Source organism: Bombus pyrosoma, linkage group LG14 (assembly GCF_014825855.1).
Source record: "Bombus pyrosoma isolate SC7728 linkage group LG14, ASM1482585v1, whole genome shotgun sequence".
In the NCBI taxonomy this organism is placed as follows: Eukaryota; Metazoa; Arthropoda; class Insecta; order Hymenoptera; family Apidae; genus Bombus; species Bombus pyrosoma.
The window spans coordinates 10,866,751-10,882,331 of NC_057783.1; the positions used below are offsets into that span (position 1 = coordinate 10,866,751).

The window sequence follows — 15,581 nt, forward strand, 5'->3', positions numbered from 1 at the left end:
TGTAATTATTATATTTGAAAAATTCTTCGTCAACTCCAAAAGGCGCGTTGTTATCAATGAAAGCATTCTATTCGAGGCTATTACGGGCGCGTCACATTTAGGACGCTTTTTCTACGTGAGTCGTTCGTATCGCTCCAACATTTATTTACTTTCTCACTCGCTCGGTTCGTTTCGATTATATGAATTGGCAGCCGACAAAATATAACAACGAAATCTGACCGCGAGTAATTTTCCAGACGGAGGAGCCCTTTCAGTTGCCCGCTAACGGTTGTGAAGAAGCATCGTGTCACGATCTCCTGCTACGAACCAAGATATTCCAGTATTATCTATAACGTAAGCTCGTCGTGTTTAATAAACGTCGAAAGCCATTGGTAACTGGACAACCGAATAGAGGCGAAGACATGCGGTAAGGTAAGCTTTTGCTCGTTTTTAATGACTTTCTCTGTAACAACCGTCGATTTTTTCTGATCGTCTATCGGCGATGCTTGACGTCGGAATAATCATCCGGTTTAATAAAAACGGCTTACCCGCGAAACAATGGACTGTTGCTTGCAGAACAAGTCATAACTAGTATTATAAAGACCGCTGCTAAAGTTCTTGCATCCTATCTACACTTTGTTCTACTCGATATTAAGCGATTTTCACATTGTAAGCATACGTGACTGATCCTCGGCTTCGCTGTCTTTTAGACAACTTTCTTAGAAAGATATACATGTATACTTTGTCAGGGATGTCGTGGTTTCCGAGTTAGTTACGACGATGTTATTTCTTTGATTATGTGTCAGCATATTTTGTATTTCTTTTTGATCGATCGAGAAATTCGAATGGTGTTATTACTATCCGCATTATTAGCATATCGTACATTCCTGCAATACGATATTTATCCTGTCTATATAGATAGAGATTAGAGAGTATAGAATCTCTGTCTTTGTTATTGTGCTATATCGCTATTATATAAAGATATATTATATCTTTATTATCCGTTCGAAGTTCTTGCTATGTTTTTCTGTAGAATGGAAATATTTTTTTTTTATTATTAATTTACGATCAATTCTCGCATTGAGAATTTTCAGTAATTTCCTCTGGCGTGACGCAGTGACATGGTTAATTATTTATAATAAGTTAATACTTATTATAGATAAGTATAATTATAGATAAGTATTACAAATAAGTAATTATTATTTAATATAAATATCTAATTAAATTTTATGCTTAGGTCTAACGGGTAGTATTTTTTTAGTCTGCGGATCTGGTCCGACGTGTTAAGTAATTTAGTTATTATGGGGTTCCGATGTTTGTTGACTCTTTTGCTATATCTGTTGCTATATTTAGTTATTTCTTCTTTGACTGTGGATATATTGAGGTCGCGATGTATTATTTCGTTGGTGACATACCAGGGTGCATTTATTAGGGATCTTAGCGTTTTCGATTGGACGAATGGAAATGTAAATCGAAGAAACGCAGACATCTCCGTTTCCTTTTGTCAAGCAATAGGTTTCATCTCGTGATGTGTAAATGTTTCCTTGTACGTATTTCCTGCCGCGTTCCATAAACGCTAGACACAACGCAACTTCGTATGATACAAGTTTTTACCATTTATTACGTTATGGCCATTGTAATAATGAACTAATGTGTAACTTTAAATTCTAGTTGTACGACTTTTACGCATGGAAAGTTGGTTGTTTCGTTTCGAAGCGAATTAAACGATTTGCTTTTATTCTTTAGTCTATACGAATGTTATTGTCGGATATGCCGTTAATTAGCTAATGACTAACATGGGTTTCTTACATTTTGATGCATATTATAAAGCAATAAAGTAAAAGTCAGAAGCAAGTTTAAACTCGTGCAAATTACTGTCGGTATTAGAATTTGCAGAATTTATTTTATTAATTCGCAGTCAGTTTTCTTCGATATGATAATAAGCTGTCATACAAATATCGTGACTTCACTCTCTATTTTATGTTTCGAGGATATTAATATCGCGGTGCAAGATTCCAGACGATTTCGAACGATGAAGTGTGGTAAAGTACATTTTGCGTATTTGCCCTCGAAAGACGTACTTATGCGTGTTCATCGCGAATACGGGGTTAACCACAGTACTTAATGGTTTCTCGATAATAATAGTTCTCATGTCACTGTAGCTTTAGTATCTTGGACTTTGGTCCCTTCTGGAAAGCGACGGAACTACCCGCATTTTGAGCTACAAGTTCCGACTATCTGTCGCGGGAGGTGAACTTACAATTAGCTAGAAATGTGTAGCTTTTGTAAATTCACCGTTCGTCAGATATCTTGGTATTTTTAATCCATTTATCTCAGCTATTATTTTCCTTAGAGACGAATTTATTGAGACTAATAAATTGCTTTAAAAAAGCATTTCTCATTTTTAATATCGTAGTTATTAAATTGTACGATAGATGAAAATATCTTTTCAAGTCGAGAAAATAACACGTCGCCAGAAGATTAATTTTAACCGCCTAAATCGACAACAAAGTCCCTAGTCCGCTTCGATAGTTGATAATTATGAACGGCAGAGTCACCAAGGCTGTTGAATCGAGACGATACTGTTTTCCACGATCCATCTTTATTCGAGACTAAGTAGAAATACGACCTAGCTTAAACCCTACATGATGAAGGGTGAATTGAGACTTCATAGGCGTAACCAAGTTTCTCTGATACATCCTTTTAACAAATTCAAATTCGAACAAACAACCTGAACCAACGATGAAAGTTGACACGCTCTTTGTTTAACAAAATACGTGTTGATCGTTAATCCCATCTGCGAAAAATTGCCATTCGAGAACTCGGTCGACAATTCACTTTACCGTGTAATTTGTATCGTTTAACCAATACAGACACCGTTATAAATATCAACTACAAAATGACGCTACTACTAACGTTATCGATCGATTGTCCCAATAACGAATATACGCTTTAAAAAGATCGTTCTTCGATGCAACATAAAATTCCATCCAGTTCAGTGATAGAATAAATAAAATCTTTTACCGTAGATGGTAGGTGAATTAGCGAGAACGCGTTTACATACATCCGAATAAACACGACAGCGTTTTAAAGCACGATCGTGGAAATTTCCACGCTCGTGTCGCTGTTCATTCGTTACGCCTATGGTAAGGGTTTTCCCCTTGATTTCCACTCGAGGTTGCCAACTTCGTACCCTCCTATCCTAGGTTCCACTTGATCGAATTAATCCATTCCCAATCTAATCAAATCGCGTGAATGTCTAATTTCACACACGATCCGTTTTCGTCGCTTCGTACGTTCTACCGATATTTCCGTATCGAACGGTTGATTCACATATTCGCGCTAATAGTGCCCAATTACTTGGAACGTTCGAACGCAGACCGACTTTCCTCCTAAGAATGAGTAAATACACTCGCCAGGATTTCGTATCAACGTGTCGGCGCGATTTTATGCACGTCGTGTCGTTGCTCGTCTCCAGACTCCATTCGGTATATTATTCTCGATAATTGCATGTTCGTGCAGATGTGTCAAATATTTTATTGTTATTGTTGTTATTTTATTCTTATTAAACTACGTTCTACTATAATTGGCATCGGAGCGTAAAATTTGTCTGCAAAAGTAATAGAACATTTTACAGCAAAAAATGGTCTCGCTGCCCTTTTAAAACGATTGTTCGTATATGTGGGTCGATTTCCTTTTTCCGAAGAAAATATACGAGACCTCTCCTGGTCGATCGGTTGCTTCTATATGACACTCTACAACAACACAGTATTCTATTTCAAGTATACTTGAACTTTGTTTATAACAAGAGTTATTAGACTGAAAAATTCTCTCGTACTCGCCGCTTTTTAAACGACTTTGAAACGCATTTCACTTCCCATTCAGTATTTCAAAATTCATATTGTTGTCCATACTTTAATTATCAGATGATACGAAATTTTACAGGAAAATTTACAGAAACGTTAACACATTCCACGTTCTGATCAGTTTATATTTGCAGTCGAGTTTTACATTCCGGTGTATTTTTTGGTCTGTTGGATGCGTAAATTTCACGAGTTTCCATAGATTCGGCAACAATTTCTCGACGATACCCGTGAAATGCATTGACGGAAATCAACGGAAAGGGGTAAAGTAGGTGTTCGATATTCTCAAAGTTTGAAACTCCTCTGATGGTCTGGCTACGTTCCTACGCGGGTACATAGGAAAGGCTTCAACAATATTGTAATTACAACATCAAATGGTCGATTAACACGAATTTAACGGACGCGATTTGCGACTCCTCGTTCGTAATTAACTTCGCGGGGACATCAAACCGATTAGCACGCTCCTTTGAGTCGAATTTTCCTCTATAAAGGCGTGAATTGCCAGAAGATTTCGTCTTTCGTGCTCGTAATCCAGCCTTTTCGAATTTACGTCACGTCTCTCTTACCTTTCGCAGCATCGAGTTCTTTCAAGCGCTTTTTCTTTCCTTTTTTCCAAATCCTTAAAAATTTTTAGTTTTTAACCTTCCACACTCATATTTATGGTAAATGCGCTTAATTTCATAGAATATAGGCATTTATTTAATGGATCTTAGATAAGTAAGAACCTTAGTATTTAGAAAAAGTCAAGGAAACAGGCCTGCTATATATCGATAATTCTAATGAATCGCGAGGCATCGGAGTTTCTAGAAACAATTTCACAAGGGCAACGTTCCTTTCCAGTGCGAGGTATATCAAAGTTTCACAAGTGATAAAGGCAAGAGCCAATGTTGACTTACCTCTTAAAAAGCGATATTGTCGTACAATTTTACCGTGTATCCACTTGAACATTTTGTTAGATACATCAATCATTAAAGGAACGCTATCTGTTTCTTTTTCTCGTTCGTTTTTTCATTTTTCGTCAATTCAATGTCAATTCAAAAGTCGAATTTAAAGCTTTCTTAATGAGAGAAAAATGTCGTCGTCTTTTCTTCTCTAGTCGTACCTCGACGACGATCCTTGCGAGTTTATATCCTTTTGGCGAGTACGCAAAGGTGCGAATATAATAGCTCGATCTCGAAAGGAAACGGCGGAATAATAGTGAAGTGTGTACCTGTAAAAAGCCTGGAGAGATTGGCAGAGAACGAGATGAGGAGGGTAGAGGATGTAGGACGAACGTAAATGTGAACGTAAATGTGAACGTAAACGTGAACGTGAACGTGAACGTGAATGTGAAAGGGAGGCGTTTGATGTTTGAGTAGATTGTTAGAGAAGTGTCTACCTGTTCGGAGTAACGCTGGAAAAGTACTGTAAAGACGAAGCACTCGGGTTTCTATTTAAATCGATTTGCCTCTCTGCGCCTAGATGCTCTATGAGCGGTTCCTATCGATCGTGGTAATTACTTATGTAAGCCTGGAAACTCGTTGTTCCCGTAAGTCTTCCCACGGTACTAACTTAACATCACACGATCATTAACTCGAACATTCGCGGTACAATCGTTGATTTTAATTATTTCAGGTAACTAAGGTTCCGAGATACAACGATGAACAAAATTATTGGCGCAGACTACATTTTCCTTGAATATTATTAATGTGTTAAGATCGATTGTTTTCTCCATTGATTGAAAAATAAAGTATCGCGATTGATGATGAATGATATCGCGGCATCTTATGGTATTACGGATGTCAATCCCTCTTTTGTTCGCTAACCCTCATTTGTTCTTGTAGAATTATTCGCTTATTGGTCCATTGTGAATTCCTCCTGTCCTTTATGAACGACGTTTACTTCTTTTGCATGCTAAACGTTCGTCTTCCTTGCGTCGGTTCTTTGGTTCCTTCGTCCTTTTTATCTTCGCGTACGCTTTGACATTTGCGTACGATAGTGGGGCTCCGAGGAAAGATGGTGGCGGGACTGACGAAATGTTTCATTTGAAAAACTTCTGGATACAGTCACAACTTTATTGGGAAAATCTGCGTCTTTTCAAATACCTATTCAGAATAAAAAAAAATTCTTTCCTATTTTTTTTGCGCTTACATTGTTTGTCGCTTCAACTCCTGTATTAATAAAAAAATATGTAAAATATTCCTATGGAATTGTCGCGTCACGATCAATGAATAAACTATTATAATTTCGAGGAAATAGTGCTGCCTTTTAAATATATTTTTCGGTTGGTAAAGTAATTTCAGGCTCGGAGTAGGTGCAATGAAATTATGAATTCGTATCGTCGATGTCAAATTATTAAATCCGACGAGGTGTTCGTCAAGGAACAGATAATGCAATTTTTATACGCTTCGCTTGTACCGTTCCATTATCGATTCGCGTCGCTTCTATTCATGCTCGTTCCTCGTTCAGCTGTTGCTTCGATCGTGTTAAAAATTATGCGACAAATTTTTGTATTTTTCGAGGCTGGAGCCCTGAATGAGAATGGATGGAGCCCTCCTATAAGGGTGATTCATTTTCCATATTTATGATCTGGTTAATAATCATCCCTTGTCTTCGCTATTTCCTGTGATTTTGTATTTAATGGAACACCGATTTCTATTCATGCTGTGCAATGTTATTTTCATAATCTATTATGCTTTTCGATGCTTTTTAAACCAATTATTCCTATTTTTTTTACTATTTCCATTGGTCGAAAGTTTTCGTGTGACTGTGTTATCACGCAAAAGACACTTGGATAAGGATCGATAGTGATTTTATTCTTTATTGTTATTAGAGCTATGGGTGTCCTAGATTTTTTCTGCTCAGCTATGTCACAGTAGTTAATTAGTATTAAAACGTCGAAACGCCAAAGAGTAAGGTTATTTCACGATAAACTGCCATATGAAAGTCGTATGAGATAAATGGCGCTGTTTAATGGAAAAATGTCTCGTTTTTTTCACGCGTGTTAATTTTCATATTTCGACTTGTTTCCATGGTCACTGTAAAAGCCAACATGAATAATAACTCGTCGAATAATTTTACGCACTGTCGATCACATGAATTTGCTTTTCACTTCGGCAAGTCCGCACTTCTTTGTATCTCCATTATTTTTATGGTCACCTCTTTCCTTACTTTGATTGCTATGGAAGCGGTTACGTTTACTTGCAAATTTATCGCTACCGGTACAGTTAATTTACAGCTATGGAGTCGGATTTAAAAATACTGCTCTTTGTATTAAAAGCGTTGGAAACGATTGCGAATAAATAAACAGTTCGTAACAGGTTGCTCTTTCGTGAGTAGACCCTTAAAATTTTTAATCTTTCCTTTTTGTAACATTCTTTGTAGAGAATGCAAAGCGTATATCTAAAAATTTTCTACGTTATTAATTAAAATGATAAGGAAAAGTTACGTAGAACATTGCACATCTTGTTTTAATGTCCATTACATTAATGATATATCTACTTTGTTATCCATAAGCATTTCATTTCTCTATATTCAATACAATATAGGTGCCGAATATGATAAATACCGTAACATCTGTCCTTGAAATACCAAAGATACCGACGTCACAATTATGTAATATTCAATTTTCACAATTTTTTCTGCTTTCTGATATTATAATAATTTCTGTATAAAATCCAACGGTACTATTCTCGCTGTCAAGTTACGATGTATTATAAAATCAATTTTGTGGTTTTCATATCGTTCAAATAATCGTTCAGAATCAGTGTTGGTGAAATTCCCACGTATACGGCGTTAATTTTGATCATTTTTTCGTGGCTACGAGACCAGAAAAGACAAGTCGTAGAGAGTGGAAATTGATTTCATTGACGGATAAAAATGACCTCTTAAAAGAGTGCTAGCCCGCATTCTCGATCTAAACTTTCTTGAACTATCGTATCACATATATATTATCGTATTATAACTTCGTCATATTGTCCGATTATAATAATTTATAAATTTTGCACGCGATATGACGCTGACCTTAAATCGATCAGTGTTAATTACTTTTTCGTGGATTTCGAATTAACCTCAGATGTTGGTAAACGATTTTTGACGAATTCATTTCGCGAAAATTAAAGGTACATACATATATATGTGTATATTAACGTTTGAGAGCGGCTGATTTCAGAGGCGCGGTAGTTTCCCTTACGCTTGATCGTTTTCACATGTGTTAACAGGGGAGTGAGATGAATATTGACGGATTTGCAAAACGCCAGTTGCCTTGGCCGCGCGCACGCTTTCTCCATTTTCGAATCAGACAGAGGCGAGCACGATACTTTTGATCTCTTGCGTGTTTGCAGAAATTCCAGCGTTCTCTCGCTGATTTTCGTGTGTGGTTTGTTAAATGCTTTCCATTGGCTTTCCCTTTTCCCCATTGCTCTGCGTTATACCGATGATATATCAATTATTGGATATTTACGTAAGCCGGAAGATGATCTAGATTCTTAAAGCGTTTACGTTGAAACATTGCTTTGATTAATTCTTGTAATTAAAAGTAACTTTAAAATATAGAAGGTTTTTAATCTTCGCAAGACTGTAGTACGGCCTTTTCGTTTGATCGTACTTCGTAATTGTAAGTTAGAAAATTTCTGATTGTCAATGATATTCGTTAAAATTTGAGGGAAAACTGAGGATTATTCACCTTCGAAATTTGTTAGTAGCTGATCGTGAGACAGTACGAAGTTGAAAAGAGCAACCAGAGAGCCGCGGGTCTTTATTTCGTTGGATGAGCAAGATATTATAATCACGTTGTACTATCGATTGACGTGTGCATGGAGGGTTGCACAGCGGTCTGGTATACGGGAGCCTGAAAAGGGGGTCGTGGAGAGAGTGTTAGGCGGAAGGGAGAAAGCCGAAGCTGCCAGGGAGAAGACGCTGCCTAATAGAATGCCAATATGATTATGCGTGCCATGCTGCATCCAAACCACGATCCATGCAGCACCTACTCTGGTGCTCTTGAATACTCGGTGCCAATGTAATCGACTAGCACGAAACGACGCTACGGATGAAACTGAATTTGTTTCACGACGCCGACGAGAGACGTTCATGCGTCTCTTTTCGTGTTTCCCCGTTTTCGGATCCTCTCGAGCATCGTGTCGTGGTCTTCGTGTACGAGACGTACATGAATATATCGATCTTTTCTTTAATTTTTTTCCTTCGAGTTTCTCTTCGTTATCGAATCTCGCTTACACTTTTCTCTTGATTAAAACATCCTTAATGCTATAACGATGCATTAAATAAACAGTACGAATACTCTTCTGTTTTACAGCTCACGGCAACTTGTTCATTTCTTTTGCTTTAAACGACGAATTAGAATATGGAAATTTTTTAATTTTGTTACGAGTTTGCAAAACATCCCGATATTTATGATAATCTCCCGATATTTTTCAAGCAGAATTTGCCGCAAGTGTAAAACACTGGAACTTCGATTTACGTTTTCCCAGTCAGACATATTCTCGTTACAGAATCTTTTTATTTTCGATCCTTCATCGATGAAATTTTGCTTCGTTTCGGATCCTCGGTTAATTGAGTTCCGAACGAAAGAGAGATCTGTACCAGCTCCACAAGTAATTATCGGATTGTGGAAATTTTTGCAGCAAATAAAACGGAGGCGAGGATTTTTGCGAGGAAATTCGAACGGGTGTGAAACGTTAAACTTTCGATTTATAACGTTTTCCAGCCAGACGCGCTAAATCCATCAAGTGCGCGTTTATCGGAAAATCAAGCAGTCATGTGCATTGGATGCATTGTCAGTGCATTAACTCGTACATTCGAGTGGAAAATGGCATTACTTAGCCGCATTACCGCTGTATCATATACCTCGACACCATTTCTCTTTGATCATCGCGGTCAGGTCGTACTTAGATAGGTACTTGGGAGTACGACGATTTTGAAAATTGGTCGAACAGGTTCGTTTCTCCTTCGCTAGGTGTTCGTCATAGTTACTAGAACTTTCCAGCTTTATGAAATTTTGCGTGCATTTATAGACGATAGGAGAAACTAAATTCCAACTGCGAAGAATTTAAGTTCTAGAAATAAAGTTCCACACCTGACTGTGCTACAGAACTACATGCGACATAGTAAACTTTCACAATCTTTTAAGCTTCTTGCCCGCTCATTAGCGGATAAGAATCAGAATCAGCATCGATATTGGTTAAAAGATAGAATCGTTGTGAATGAGAAATTCTCTTGTTACTACGTCGATGTTTCAACAAAAATTGGAAATGGAATTATATTTACAAATGACGAGCATCATATTTCGCTCAGTTCCTCTTCGTCACCGGATATTTTCTCTCTCGTTACGAATGGCAAACTATATCCAGTTCTGGCTCGTATTTCTTTCTTTTTCCGTCTTTCGTTACTAGCAAACAACGCAATTTCTTGGTTCGTTTCACGCTCAGGGCAGAGCAAGGTATCGTTTAATAAAACAGTTGGGACTTTTTTTTATGTTTTCTGGTACAGGAATTGCGAACATCTTTTAACTTAGTATTAAGAACTCGGTAATCCTACGAGTTTTGTGATGTGTATGGTTAAATTGCGGGATGTAATATTACGTTAGGCGCTATTAATATATTAACAATGAAATCTAACAGGAAATACGGATGCACTTGATGTAATTACGCGCGATTACAAATTTTTAGCAGGCAGAGTGTACGAACGTTCACTGGAAGCGAACGATTTTACAGTGGATTGAACACGCTCGAAAATAGAAGACGCGGAAGTGGATCGACCATCGTCGAACGGAAGCATGTCTATAATACGTATCGAAAGATACTTACATCCGGTATCATAGGGTTCTGTTTCCCGCGGCTGCTTCATCACGCTTGCTGCTTGAACCTATACGCTTGTATAGGGTTAGCGGCCGTCAAAGTTAACCTTTGTTTCGCGCATGGCTAGTCTTTCGGGTTTATCAGTATGTAGCAGCTGGTGCCGCTTTATTTATAACGCGAGTTCCCTTCCTTTCCTTTCTTGTCGTGAAACTAGCGTGGTAGATCGCGTTAAGCCGCAACAGTACTTCGTATATCACACGTTATGTCGATGTGAACATGTCAGCCGGCATTTGTCGCAGAATATTAGGTTGTTGCGTAATAATCGAGTCTAAACTAATGATTTCTTGTTCCGTACGTTTGCTAATTCCGATCACTAAGAAAGTAAAGTTTATGTACATATGCCGGTACGGTTAACCGTTTCTACGAAAAAGGTGAAGGACGGATCGAATTGCCGTCTTTGAATATATAGCCAAAACAGTATGTGGACATATGTAGGTAAATATCTGTTCTTGAAGTTATGGTAGCTGTTCATTTCCGTGGATATACGTGCGCAATTAGAGACATTGTCTCCAAGGATTCAGTTGATTTCACGCAAGCAATCAGAACAGATGATACAAATTCTAATCAGTACCAATCCTTTTTTTGTGAATGATTAATGCGGACTTTAATGCAGCAATGTCATTGTTACACCATTGACGTCACAATACAGTTTAAATTAATAAAGTTTTGATAAATAAAAGTAAAAGAGAAACACGTGCGAATCGGGTTGAAAGAAAGTTGGTTCGTCTTGAATTCGGCATAACTGTTGGCGGATTCTTAATAAATCATACAATGGAAATATCTGCCTAATCTTAATATCCGCTGCCGACCCGTTTTTCACGATTGATCGCGTCTGAATATGCAAACAGAAATTGAAGCGATCATTCACGTCGAAGGAAATGCATCCTTCGAATCGTTCAGTACTTATATTAAAAATCTCCTCGTATTCAGGGTTGTTCATCAGGAATTCGACCAAACGAAAAAAAGAGAAAGATGGAAAAGGAAAGGAACGGGAAGGAGAAAAAGAAAAGACAAAGGCGAAAGAGGAAAGTAAAAGGAAAAAAGAAGCGAGGAAAAGTAAATTTGCAGTTATTAGCTAATAAATATAGGAAGTTGTACAAGGATCCGTCTTTTCAAGGACGTTGTCTAGGGGGATGTATCATTGAAACGGGGACGTATCGAAAAGGGCACAAAGATGAAATTCTTAGCGAACCAGATAAGAATAGAAGAGCGACGCCCGTCGAGAATGGCGGAATTAAATTTATTCAGGCAGTGCCAATAAGTCGGAAAAGTCATGTCCTAAAAGCCGGAATCCGCTCGAGTGCGACTCATCCCAATTCTGTTTCCTCTTAGCTCTTCTTCTCCACGCTTTGCTTCTGTTTTGTTGTAAATCGAACTTTTCGTTTTCCCTACGTATGTAACTATTTCCAGCATAAAACGACGAATATGAGAAGCCAACCGGTTTGAAAGGGTTAGAATTAAAATTTTACTCGGAAAAAGAATTTCGTCGATATAAAATTTGTTTTGTATTGATGTGTGATATTTACTGGTAGCGACATGGTTCCGTTCGAACAAATATTTTTATTTAATTTAATTTATTTATTTGGAAGTTGGAGTTTAAACTAAATTTCACATCAAATATCATCTGTCGTTGTTGAATTGGAATCAAGATATTATAAAGGACGTAAAACGACAACTGATAATATAATTTCGTTATCCCACGAACAACGAAAGCCGATGAATGTTTAAATAATTTAATTGGTTATATCAAGATATGAAACAAATTATCTCCAACGCGAAAGAGGCGAAAATGTGAGCATTAATTTCTTGAATGGTCTTTCAATTGCAAGCTTACGTTGGCAATCCACTGCACAAACTCTAATCCGATTTGGAATTTACACGAAGTAATTGGTCCGTTAAAGGCAACAATTCGTTGCAAGTTTGCTGCTATTATAACAATCTGTGCTTGAAGCTAAGTTAATAGCACACTGTGGACGATAGAGAAATCTAACCTGTATATGAACAAGCTTAATAACCAGCTTTGCTACTGTATTCCATTTAAATACAAGGTACTCTTCATAGAAACTCAAAGGAATTAGACGGCGCATCTTAGTCCACAGTTTGCAGCTGCAGTTACTGTTGTGTATTAATTATTATTATCATAATGGCTAAGCGAGGACTCGATGGTTAAATCCGACATCACATTTCGGATTGCTGAAACTGTCTAGATTGTATGTCGTTGAGGAGGACTTTACACATGTAACAAGGCTCTCGGGCGTCAACCAATACCACGATATTCAAGATTCTATCTTGACTTTAGTTAAGTCCGGTTGTCTCGTTTCGTTACGACTTTGTGTTATTCTCGATTCAAGCGTGTCTTTTTATCGTTAACAAACGATCAAAGTCGGAGAAAATGATTAGATCTCCGCTCGATGCCTTTTTCTTAGAATTTCAATTCCAACACAACTAGTCATCGATACAAAAAAATACGGTCGGAACAAGTAACATCAAAATTAGATTTCTAGTTGTCACGAGTTCTCAAAGGAAAGAGTTCTCGGCGTTGATAAACTATCAGGTGTGGAATAATTTGTTAGTTGTAGTCTGATGCACTATTCGACTTTTATTAATCAAGTAGTATTTCGCTGGTTTATGGTCTGCATCTCTTTTACCCGTGTTTGTTTCGTCTTGGATGGATAATTGATTGTCAGAAGGTTCTTTATCAGTGAGAAAGGAAGAAAAGTGTAGAGAGAGGGTGAGAGTGAGGCCGGCTGGCTGCCTCGAAGTAAATTGCGAAGGGGTGATTCTGTCCATTGCAATTCGCCTCCAATATATTATCTTATCCTCAGGTTTCATCCCGTTGGGCCATCTACTTTCTTAAAATTACTTTTATCAATACTTTGTTTCGCCAATTACCGGAGTTTTCATCTTTCTTGTATCACATTCGTAACGCGTAACGTTGCAAGAATCACTTTGTGAATTATTAGTGCATTACGGTCTGACTCGAGCTACTTGGAAGTCTATTAGTGAATTCTCACGCGGTGAAGCGTTAATGCTGGTGGTTTTTTTATTTTTTACTTTTTTTTGTGAGATATGTTTGCTGAACGAAAGATATTCAAAAATTTGAGTGAATACTGGAAATTAGGGGAGAACACCGTATCCGTTTCTTTTTATTCCAAAAGAAAATTTAATTTACAATTTTTCAAATGATCATTCGACGAGGTCCTATCGTACCCATATTCTCGACTTAACCTCTTAGGTACAACGTGCCACTATAGTGGCTCACTCTACTGATTTATTCGCCCCGTTTGAACTAAATGATCTTTTTCATTTGTCTTGCTTCACACTTTTTTGCCTTCACAACGTTTTATAACACTGTTAACAATATACAGACAGAATATATAGTTTTTGTTTTTGATACACCAGTGTCAGGCATCAATTATTGCTTTTCGTTAAAATAAATATACCATTATTAGATGCTCCTTTTAACACGTCGATCCGTATCCTTATAATTTTTTAGAATTTTCAATCTCGAAATGTTGCTTCAAAATAGAAAACGAAGAGCAATTTGAAAAACACTATCGCGCTATGAGTGTGAAAATTGTGACGTGGGTCTATGTGCAGTACCATACTTTAAAATATATCACACTGAATTGTAATATTAATTATTAAAGTCAATTATTAAAGTTAAAGTATATGCATCATATCTTTAAGAAAAATTATAATTTAATTATCAAAAACTTCATTCCAATATGCTTGTGTAGAGAATATCATTATCCGTCATACATTGCAGTGTACTCTGCCCTACAGAGAAACAGCCCCGCACAAAATTCAACCGTACCTAAGAGGTTAAAACCTGTGAATCTCCCTCTCTCTCTCTCTCCCCCTCTATCTCTATCTCTATCTCTATCTCTAAAATAATTGCCATATTACTCATCGCGTATAACGATCGGAAACTTTTTTGTTCGCCGACGTTTTTGACGGTGGCAATATATTAAGCTCGTGCAATGCTTGACCTCGAATCATTATGGATTATCTGTCGTCATTTGCCAAATACTTGGGCGGGCTGTGTCAAACTCGTGTCCAGTCGGATGGCGTATACGCCGCGGCAGAACTTCCATCAGACGGCAAACGTATCGATCATGTGCTGTGTCAATGATCGATCGCGCGAAGACGCCAAGTATCCACGCCGTGATGCATTTTGTCGCCCGTACACCAATATCTTGCCACTCGATCTAGCACGAACTTGGTGATCGATCGGCAACAATCAATTTGGCAACCGTAGATTCCAATCTGTTACCAGGGTGAGAATTGGAGGAAGTGAGCGCGAACGAGAAACAACTAGTTTCGTTTAATCGTTCGGGAAGACGTATCGGTTAGCGTTAAAGAGTTGACCAGAGAGTAAGGCGAGCAAGAAAATTCTTCTCGACCAATTCTCCGTAATATGTATGTTTTCCGTGATAATTTTCACGTTTTATTGGGTATTATCGTCGAAATTCTTATTATTGTATCTCTGGAAGGTTGGCAAGGTGAAAGGTATTGAGCAGTCTCGATACCAAAATAACATTACACAGTGATACTTGTTAGGGTAACCACGTCGTTACTTGTTGGCTAACGCATACATATACCTACTTACGCATAGCTAACACTTTGGTCGTCACTTAACGCGGAGAACGTGGCCATGTTACGGGTAACGTCGTTATTCCCGCTGTCGTTATACGTTGCACCGGTTTAAGGAAATTTTTGCCTGCAAGGTAGAAGTCGAAGAAAGTAAAACGTAGAACCAGAAAATGGGAAGGTAATAACACTCCAGCGCCATGTAAATATAGAGTTACATACATCTTTGAAGATTTAACGACATAATATTACGATACGACATTGATCAGAGGCAGGAGGATTTCTTGTCTCTTAT

At 37.7% G+C, this 15,581-nt stretch overlaps 1 long non-coding RNA gene across 1 annotated transcript in view; it reads left to right on the forward strand.

The window, feature by feature from the left end:
• Positions 1-15,581, forward strand: part of LOC122574837 — a 96,503-nt gene continuing 80,922 nt past the window's right edge. The window contains exon 1 of the long non-coding RNA XR_006319203.1: positions 1-411. This is a non-coding gene — a long non-coding RNA (uncharacterized LOC122574837). The remainder of the gene's footprint in view (positions 412-15,581) is intronic.